The following is a 9,603-nucleotide window of genomic DNA, read 5'->3' as shown; positions in this document are numbered from 1 at the left end:
TCCATATATGTGTATTTTGGGACTAAGTTCAAATAAAACCAAGCTATAGATAATTTTTAATCAATGGTTATTATGTTTTATTTAAATTAACATAAATAATTCTTATTCAAACTAATGGTCAGTATCATCCAATCACTGCAAACCATGTTAAAATCAAATTTAGCATGAAAATTCTGACTCTATGTAGTCTACTGATTGTCCCATGGCTGCCAAACATGTTGAGTGGTCTAAACATCATCTGCAGCCTGTACCTGAACTTTTGACCTGATGTTACCAGTGGCTGCATGTGAAAGATATAGGATGTTCCCTTGCTCCCTAATTAAACAATGACTTAACCTAATAACCGTAAATAAATTAAAAAAAAGTTTTAATGGCATATTGGATGAAACTAGAGTCTCTACTCTTTTGACTCAAACAGGTTTATGTAAAACCTTAATGAGATTTCTTACCAAATGTAGTTTCTCACAAAGACAAACTCACCATGTTGTTTGTCACATGACTTGGTACTTCGGAAGTTTAACACTTTAATGACAGCAAGAAATCTCCTGAACTGAGATCAGACAATTTATATAAAATTAAATTATGCATAGCCTATAGCGAAGCCAAAACCTAATGTCGACACTAATGGACACAGGATCTCAGGAGTTGATATTATATTATATTGTATTATATTGGTCACACTTTACAATAAGGTTACATTAATTAACATTAGTTAATGCATTATGTATCATGAACTAACAATGAAGAACTTATTTTCTACAGCATTTATTAATATTTGTTAATGCTAGATAATAAAAATACAATTGTTCATTGTTAGTTCATGTTAATTGTGCATTAACTAATGTTAACATATACATATATTAATATTAATATATATTTAAATCAACATTAACCAAGATTAATAAATGAAGTAAAGTATTGCTAATTGTTCGTTCATTTTAACGAATGTTGTGAACTAATATTAACACATTTATTGAACCTTATTGTAAATTGTTACCATTATATTATATAGTGTTAATCTTTCATCTTGTGCTAAAAGGATTATTTTAAAGGCATTCTTCTTTACCCAAACATTCTGTCATTACTCACCATCATGCCATTAATTTACATGGCTCTTTGTACATATCACAGCAGTTTTCTGGTAAAATTAACACTAGAAGTGCTACAACAATGACTTTGATTCACTTTCACACAAATCACAATTAAATGGGCAGATTATATTTACCTTTCACTCTGATTCTCAAATAATGCTACCGTATCAAATCAAAACACTTTTAATATTGCATATATGTTTTCATTTGTGGTGAGCAATTCCTTTAATGTTGGATGGTCATTTTTATCACATTTACCTAGATCTATCTTTTTAATCAGTCAACAACAATTTTCAATATTATATAATACATCTAAATAATGAATATCTATCTGAATTAATTTAATATGCTAAATTATTGTGGATTGAATTCAGTCTTACTTGAATTGCTGAGATCCATAAAGGCTGATATGACCACAAAACACCTTGTTTTTACTGTCAGCAACAGTTTTTGGGTGTTACTGAATTCAAGCTGTGGAAGTATGAGGATTAGAATAGGATGCTCCTGTATCGTCATAGTCCCTTATTTTTTAGAGCTGTGTAAGTCTGTCAGCCAAAGACCAAAATCTTTAAAATATGAAGATACTTGTAAATATTTCAGCAGTTTGTCCTTTCCCTGAACTCCCAAGGAAACATCACTGTACAAACAGGATTGTTCTGTAACAACAGTGGATCAATGGGATGCAAATGAACTTGTGTGTATCTGTCCCAAATTGAGCGTCTTGCCACTATATTAGCCCAAGCACTCCGGACAAAGTCTAGAGATCAGTCCTTGGCCTTACTTGTCATTAGCTGTGAATTATTGACATAGACTTTTTATTTGCTTCTTTTTAAAGGATGTTTATGTGTAAATACATAAGAACTCTAGATTTTGAATATACACAAGAGTCAAAAGCATTTAACTTCACATACTGTAATACATTAATCTACAATTAATATTTTATACTAACCTGTGGTAAAAGCACATCAGAATAGAAAAGCTTTAGCTTAACAAACAACATAACTGTATGTACTATTATCATGGTAACACTTAACAATACATTTATATACATATTTTGAATACTGTTCATCATACTTTCATTGTTTATTCCAGTCCTTTTCACTTCACTTCAGTATATGCCTAAAACACACTATGCTATTTACTTTCATTGTTTTGGTCTTAAATGACTCTTAAATTGTTTAACAAATCAGCTGAATCATTGTTTCAGTGACTCACTCAGATGCCAACATAGAAAGGTTGCATGACTTGCCCTCATCATCGAAAACTGTAATATGAATTTATTTCCATTTTTGACCAAGGACATTGTTGTTTACTTTTGTGTAATAATCAGTTTTCCTCTGTTTGTCTCTCTCTCTAACACTGACACCCTGTCAACAACGAACGCGAGCGGCGTGTCGAGTCAAAAGCAATAGAATCAATTATAATCAATGATGCTGTCTACACTGGAAGCGTCAGTTGCGCCGAAAGTAAACAGTTGTCCTGTTCCATTTTGTGCTGCACGTGCTGGCACTACTACTGCCAGCTACAAAAATAAACAATCAAGAACGTTTGTGTCATGTCAAGTCAATGGATGCACCATTGACTTTCCACCAAGGCTTTCAACATTCTGCCTAATCTCCATTTGTGTTTCACAGAAGAATGAAAGTCAAATGGGTTTGGAACAACTTAGGGAGAGTACATGATGACAGAATTTTCATTTTAACAGTAAACTTTCCTTGAAGAAAGGAAAAGGCCTTGATGGCTGTTTAACACGGTATGTGATTTGTTTGATTGACCATGTGTAATGTAGAAGTTACAGTGGTTTACACTGTAACTTCTACATGAACCACTGTAACTTCTACATAACACATGGTCAATCAAACAAATCACATACCGTGTTAAACAGCCATCAAGGCCTTTTCCTTTCTTACTGAACCAAGAAGTTCCCTGAAGCTAAATGGGACAGCAGCCCGACTCCTTTGTGACTGAGCTATGAAAAGCACATTCAGTAAAGAGACAGAGGGAGAATAAACAAACAGTCATTTACATCATAATTCAGAAGACATTTTGCTTGAATGTATAGACAATTAAATGTAGGGCTAAGTATTAATAATTCCTTAATTTGTTTATTTAACATCTGATCTTTGGGTCAATTTCCATCTAGTGCCTTATAATATGAGCTTGGCATAGTCATTTCAAATGTGCTAAAACAGGAATCAATCAGTACAGGGTGAAGAAATGAAACATTTATTAATTAATTGCAGTTACCAGTGCTCTAACTAACAATTAGGATTCCAATAAACCCCTAATCATACATTTTAAGTATTTAACCTCGACACGTAATTCTACTTGCACTATTTGTGTTACAAACATGAATGATAGTCTATTACTTGTCTAAGCAAATGATTTTCAACAAACGAAAAAAATCTCATACTTACATAGACATATGTCTCACAGCCATATCTAAGGATCAGAATATCATATACATGTCATATGGCAACCATTTAGTAAATGCTCAAGCAACCAATCAAAAAACTTTAGCAACTACCCAGAACCTTTAGAAAAAACATTGAAAAAGTTGAAAAGTAAATACCGGGAAAGTTGTCAGGTCAACTCCAAGATTGTACCGGTGAGTTTTGCACAGGCAAGCACTACGTATATTTTCTCCAGAAAATGTAAAACTCTAGTTTTCTTAATGAGTTGTCACTAAGCCACAGTGGTGTATCACAGAGCTCGTATTACAGCTGATGTAAGAGATAGACAGAGAGAGAGAGAGAGAATAATTTTGTAAACTTTCATGTGTGAGAGATTAGAATATTAGTTCCTCCAAAATTCTTAAAGGAATAGTTCACCCAAAAAAGACAATTTTGTCATCATATACTCACCCTCATGTCATTCTGACCCCATATTATTGTTCTTCTTGATTGCTTTTCCCTATGAAAGTGGTGAATTTTGCTGTCATGCTCTAAAAATAATGAAAAAAACATAAAAGTATCATAAGCCATTTAAGCTGTTATTCACTGGTAATCTTACCCTCATTTTTACCTCTCAAATCCCATTCGTTGCACCAAGATTGACGTCAATTAGCATGTTAACCTGCACAATCTTATATCACTTAAGCAGACAATGTGTTTGGAAATGTAAACACCTGAAATGGCTTTCCTTTGTCAGGATAAGTTCATAAATGGTTAAGGCAAAACATATCGGCAAACATACAGTAGATTTTTGTCCATTACCCTAATTACGCAATGCATGAAAGCACCTTTAACAATGTCCTTGACGGCTTATCAAATGTGTGCAAGTGTTGTTCTTCAGTTTTTTCTGTACAACTAACAATGTTTTCCAGTTATTTGGATGAGTTTATTAATGCCAGTCTATTATTGTGGACTATTTCAGATCACTCCTTAATGTCACGCAGAAACAAAACGATTAGTGGATGGTGTCGGTTGGACAGATCCTTCCTGTTTAAATGGTTCTTTGTCACTAGTCAAAACACAACGCTTATGATTAGAGAGGCTGAAAACTAGTGAGAAGCTCCAAAAGCATCCGTCTGATGTATGAGTACATACGTAGACCAACAATTTAAAAAGGAGCACAGAGGGAAGTAGGCCAAATATAGGGTTATGTTAGGGTAATAATTTGGAAATAAAACCAACAATATATTGACTTTTAAAGCTTTTTAGTATTGTTTGTTTCCACAATATATGTAGGTGATGTAATGTATTTGAATTATATGAATTTTAATATTCATTATATAAAATGTTGTATTTATAACTATCATATACCAAATTAGAATTTTTTTGGGGCCTTTCACAGTAAATATTGTCACATCATGTAAATAATTTGATTTCAAATATTAATCAGTCACCAGCTCTCATTTATATATATATATCATTTTTTTATTTTTATATATTTTTTTTTTGTTTTCTTTACATATTTGGCAAGGTACAAATAAAACACAATGATCAGAAATATCAAAGTATAATCAAAACACCAAACAGAGAGTGAAAAAATAAGTAAATAAATAAAAATAGATACACCAGGGTATCTGCATGTTCGAAGGAATGAAATTAATTTGGCCTTAAAAATTAAGACTTTTTAAGGCCAAATAAAAGAAAAATGTAATACTACTTTTGCAACACACAAAAAAAACACTAATTAATTAGCTGGTAAATACAAAACCACTGAGGCTACTTGAATGTATCTGGACATGTTTGTTTTATATATATATATATATATATATATATATATATATATATATATATATATATATATATATATATATATATATATTTTATTGTGCATTTAAGTGTTAATAAGTTAATACAACATTAAAACTCTAAATGACAGAATGCATGTGGCCTATTTTGCAACCCTTATCTTTAGTCACTTGCTTTCTAGCAAGACATGACGCATTAAACCATTGCTTTGGCAACATCACCGTTTATGTCAAACACGGAAGTGGTGGCAAAAACCATGCGTAAAAAGTAAACTTTTATCAGATTACGATGTTGAAAAATGATTCTGAGGGCTCTTAAAGATCATCAACAGATCTGACTGAACTGAGATCATTTCAACTCACAAATTTGCAGCATAAATTTATAGTGAACATGATTACATGTTTGTTATTAACTCATATCATTATAGTAATTGTATCACTAAGAATATGTTTATATTTATGATGGTTTTGTGTCATTCTTTTATTTAATCCTCTAATCTGTCAAATCTAACACAACAGTCAATGGGCTTTCTCCCACCACTTACTGCACATGTGCTGACATTTTTGAAAATAAGAGGATTGTTCTAAAGACCTTATTCACAGAAGCGCAAACAACGAGGCTGTGAGGGAAAGACTTACCAATTCTACAATGGCATGCATGGTGTAAATCTGTAAAATGCTTCAATATCCCATTTGATTTTCCACATGAGTTTTTTTGTCTACTGAGTGTCCTTAAAATATATTTTTTCAATATTTTGTACACAAAACGATCCAAAAACACTTTAAACTACAGTACATTTGTTTATTTGTTTATTGAAAGGATCCCCATTAGCTGACGCCGAGACGACAGCTAGTCTTCCTGGGGTCCAAACAATACACCCAAAAGCCAATAATTACAATCACAATTACTCACAAATATATCATATATAAATACACAAAAACAAAAAATAAATAATAAGAATAACATAGCACATAATGCAACCTCACTCAACCAATCCAGACGATATTATTATGTTGAAAACCAATACAGTCTTAGTCTTTTTTTAAAACCAGTTTTACCCTTGATTTCACGAACCACAACAGGAAGATTATTCCAAAATGCAATTGACCTATAAAACACAGTCCTCTTCATAGAGCCAGATTTAGGTAGGGGTAAAGAAATCTGTCGACAATTCACCCCTCTTGTGTAATGTGAATGCATATCTGAACAATAAATTATATTATCATAAAGAAATTTAGGAACCCGAGTGTTAATAATTCTATGAAAATATACTAACATATTAACAGATAGTCTATTCTTGACCACCAGCCAAGCAAGACGTTCATGCATCTCTGCAACACTAGTTCTCGAAGAACAACCAAGAACCAGTCTTGCAGCCTTATTTTGCGCCACTTGTAATTTTTTTAAATGACTGCTTGATGCAGCAGACCATACAACAGAACAGTAATCCAAATGACACAAAACCAATGTACAGACAACATGACTAAACAACTGTAATTTTAAAAACTGTGCACATTTACGCACAACTTTGTTGATGTGATCAGACCATGACAATGTGGAATCGAGCCAAAGTCCCAGAAGCTTCACCTTTTTTACTTGCTGTACATTTTGACCATTTACTTGTATATTAATTTTAGGATTATCAGATAATCTATACTTAGAACCGAATATTATACTCACAGTTTTTGAAATATTTAGAACAAGTTTATTTGTTTTGATCCAATTATACAATTTGCTAATCTCGCAAGACAGAACCTGATTAAGCTCTGAACATGTAGGGGCTGCATAATAAAGAGTAGAATCATCAGCAAACATAGTCAATGTAGCCTTACTGAGTATATACGGCATATCATTTGTAAAAATTTAAAATAACAAAGGTCCTAGGCAACTTCCTTGAGGAACACCACAATCCAGGGACTTGCTACTAGATAATGCACCATTAAAATAAACTCTTTGCGACCTCTCGACAAATAGCTCTTAAACCACTTGATTGCTGAGAAAGTAAAACCATAACTAATAAGTTTAGAAATCAAAATTTCATGGTCAATCACATCGAAGGCAGCACTGAAGTCTAGTAGTAGTGTTCCCACTAGCATTGAGTTATCAATTGATGTTAGCCAGCTATCCGACATTTGTGTCATTGCAGTGCAGGTGGAACGACCATACCTATAAGCATGCTGAAACATAGTAGTCAAATCATTGTTAGAAAAGTAATCTTGCACTTGCTCAAATACAATCTTTTCCAATAATTTACTTAGAATAGGCAAGATGCTAATAGGCCTACTATTTGGACCACAGAAAGTTGATTTTGTGTCTTTGGGTAAAGGAATTATCTTACCCTCCTTCCAAAGTTTTGGACACACACCACTAATCAAACATCTGTTAAAAATGTGACAGATTGGTTTAGAAATATGTCCAGCTGATAACTTCAACAGCCGACTATCCAAGTTGTCTGTACCAGCAGACCCACCAACAGTCAAAGATCTCAACAACATTTCCACCTGCACAACATTAACCTGATATCTTTCATAATACAACTTTCAATTAGCTCATCTGAGTTGGAATCAACAGTGTATTTCATTGACTCTCTAAAGTTAGAAACTTTATTAACAAAATAATCATTAAAATAATTTGCAATCTGTATTGGCTTAGTCAAATAAACTCCATTCAATTCAACAAAAGAAGTACAAGTCGATTTTTTTCCCATGATTTCATTGAGTACATTCCACATTCTCTTACTATCTGTACCGCTATCGTCAATTCTCTTCTTAAAATATTCTTTCTTTTTCACTCTGTTCACCTTGGTCACCTGATTCCTTAGAATACAATAAAATTTTCTGTCCTTAAGAGAGTCAGAAATAACCGCAACCTTTTAGCCTCTTCCCTTTGAGCCATTAAGCTCCTTAACTCAGTATCAACCCAAGCAGCACTTTTGGCTTTAACTGTAAATTTCTTTAATGGGGCATGATCGTTAACAACTCTCATAAAACAATCCATAAATAAATTAAGGGATGCATCAACATCATCAATGTCACTTATCAAATTCCATTTAATATTCTCCAATTCATTTAGAAAACTCTCCTCATTAAATACCCTATAAGATCTTTTCATAATAATTTTAGGACAGGCTCTAGGTAACTTAGTTCTCCTGGAGACAGCAATACAGTTGTGATCACTAAAGCCAACTGTTACAGAAATGGGTATTGAGCACATATCAGGATTATTAGTGTAAATATGATCAATACATTTTGATGTTAAAAATCCTGTATTGTTACTAGAAATTCTTGTTGGTTGATCCATTAATTGAGATAAACCACAGGTGTCTGTCATGGTTTTAAGCTTGCTCTTCAAAGGACAAATATCAGACAGCCAATCGATATTTAGATCACCCAACCAGTATAGCTCTCTGTTTTCCTCAGTCACTTTATCTAGCATATTACATAAACCATTTACATACTCTATCCACTCGTAAGGGGACCGTACCATGCTGATCGCTAAACAAAGAGCAGAATCAGGCAGTTTGTTAGCATTTGGGCTAGTCCCGGCACTGACCTTGTCCGGCCGAGTAGACTCAGATTCAGGTTTGCTTGACATTTTGGTGTTCCTTTGAGGCATACTGTTCAGCTGTCTCAGAAAATATGTGTCTATACTCATAGCCAATTAAACCTCCAGATGTACTTAAACTGACACTCGTTCCTTTTGAAAATAATAAAGTAAATGAATACGCTGAGCCGTAGCACCTGCAAAACACGACAGCCTTCTAAGCCGCCATCTTGAACCCTTTCCAGCTCTCATTTTATAATTGAAAACTTTACACTCATAACTAATCGCTATTCAAATGCAAGTTTGTTTGGATGGATGTGTTTGTAATTTACCATTAGTAGCACCATTTAAGTCTGTGTTTCCTTGTCTGCCTCTTGCTGTTGGTCTTCTTCTCTGCTGACCACTAGTTAACATAATACTGACCTGAGACCTCTAATTATATCCCAAGTCCTCATTAAATAAGTGTCCCGGTAAGTGCAAATTGGTAACAATTCTGTAATTGGCCATTATAACATGTCCCTTCTGACACCTCTTTTCCTCTCTCCCTCTCACTCTCTGAGGTCTTTTGTAATTAACTTTGTGTCAGGCTTTATCAGTGGAAAGTCTCTGCTGTTAATGCACAGCCTGATCTACAGGTCTTATGCGTTCTGCTCTGAAAACAAGTTTTAACTTCACCTTCAAAAGTCACAGCACACTACCCAAATGTCTACGTGAGCATATGGCAGTCAGAGGGATCTTGTTTTGCTCTCTTTGGCACAAAAAACACTTCC

Source organism: Xyrauchen texanus, chromosome 21 (genome assembly GCF_025860055.1).
Source record: "Xyrauchen texanus isolate HMW12.3.18 chromosome 21, RBS_HiC_50CHRs, whole genome shotgun sequence".
NCBI lineage: Eukaryota > Metazoa > Chordata > Actinopteri > Cypriniformes > Catostomidae > Xyrauchen > Xyrauchen texanus.
This window is presented reverse-complemented; position numbering follows the sequence as displayed.